We start from the raw sequence: 1,966 nt of genomic DNA, 5'->3' as shown, positions 1-1,966 counted from the left end.
ACATCCTTGCCTTGTTCGTGATCTCAGTGCTAATGCTTTCAGTGTTTCACCTTTGAGAATGATGTTTGCTGTGGTTTTGTCGTATATGACCTTTATTATGTTGAGGTAGGTGCTCTCTATGCCCACATTGTGGAGAGTTTTTATCATAAATGGGTGTTTAATTTTGTCAAAATCTTTCTCTGCATTATTAAGAATATAATTTTTTTATTTTTTTAATTTTTATTTATTTATTTATTTATTTTGCGGTACATGGGCCTCTCACTGCTGTGGCCTCTCCTGTTGCGGAGCACAGGGTCCGGATGCACTGGTTCAGTGGCCATGGCTCATGGGCCCAGCTGCTCCGCAACATGTGGGATCTTCCCATACCCGGGCACGAACCCGTGTCCCCTGCATCCACAAGAAGACTGTCAACCACTGCACCACCAGGGAAGCCCTCATATGGTTTTTATTCTTCAGTTTGTTAATATGGTGTATCACATTGATTGACTTGTGCATATTGAAGAATCCTTGCATTCCTGGGTTAAATCTCACTTGAGCATGGTGTATGATCCTTTTAATGTGTTGTTGGATTCTGTTTGGTAGTATTTCGTTGAAGATTTTTGTATCTATATTCATCAGTGATATTGGTCTGTAATTGTCTTTTTTTTTTTGTAGTATCTCTTTCTGGTTTTGGTATCAGGGTGATGGTGGTCACATAGAATGAGCTTGGGAGTGTTCCTTCCACTGCAACATTTTGGAAGAGTTTGAGAAGAATGGGTGTTAGCTCTTCTCTAAATGTTTGATAGAATTCACCTGTTGAGCCATCTAGTCCTGGACTTTTGTTTGTTGGAAGATTTTTAATCACAGTTTCAATTTCATTACTTGTGTTTGGTCTGTTCATTTTTTCTTTTCTCCATTGTATATCCTTGTCTCCTTTGTCATAGATTAGGTGACTATATTTTGTAGTTCTTCTTGCTTCTGCTGTCTGCGCTCTGGTCCCCTCCCATATTCTGTAGTCATATTCTGACTTCTATCTTCACAGAGTGGTTTTGGTTTATTTGAAATTTCATAAATGGAATTACATGAAATGCACTTTTTTTATACCTGGTTTCTTTACCTCAGTCGTGTATTTTTGAGACTCATTCATGCTTTTTTGTGTAGCTATCATTTGTTCTTTTCTATTGTTTACCTTATTCTGTTCTATGACTATAACACAACTTATTCATTCTATCATCAATTACTTTAGGGTTGGTTCTAGTTTGAGGCTATTATGAATTCTGCTGCTACTAATCTTCCTAGTATGTCTTTTGCACATATGCAACATTCTTTTTGGGCATTTACCAAGTATTGAAGTTTGGGGAGCATAAGGTATTCTCAGCTTCAGAGGATATTGCCAAGCAGTTTTCCGTATAGCTCTACCAATTTACACTCTGGTCAGCAGTGTATAAAAATTACAAATTCTACATATTCTCATTAATACTGGATATTGTCACTGTACTTATATATGTATTTTAATTTTTGCTATTCTGTTGATTATATATTGTATTTCATTGTGATTTTCATTTGCATTTCTAAAATGACTACTGAATTTGAACACTGTTCAGAAGTCTATCACATTTCAGTATTTTGTTTTGGGAGGTATCCATTCAGATCAGCCATATTTGAGGCTTTGTCTGTGTTTTTATTATTGATTTGTGGGCATTCTTCATGTATTCTGGATACAAATTATTTGTCAGGTAAGTATAACAAATACCTTCTCCCACACCATACTTTTCCTTTCTCTCTCTTATACAGTATCCTCAAATGAATAGATGGTTCTTAATTTTTAATGAAGCCCAATTCATTGATCTTTTTACTTGATTTTGATGATTTCTCATAAATTTAAGAAATATTTGCTCATCTAAATATTATGACAGACTATATGGTGATTTAGACACAATATTGCTTTACTTTCACCTTTAGTTTTGCAATTTACTTAAAATTGTTT

This window comes from Tursiops truncatus, chromosome 13, assembly GCF_011762595.2.
Source record: "Tursiops truncatus isolate mTurTru1 chromosome 13, mTurTru1.mat.Y, whole genome shotgun sequence".
In the NCBI taxonomy this organism is placed as follows: Eukaryota; Metazoa; Chordata; class Mammalia; order Artiodactyla; family Delphinidae; genus Tursiops; species Tursiops truncatus.
Note: the sequence above shows the minus strand (reverse complement) of the source record.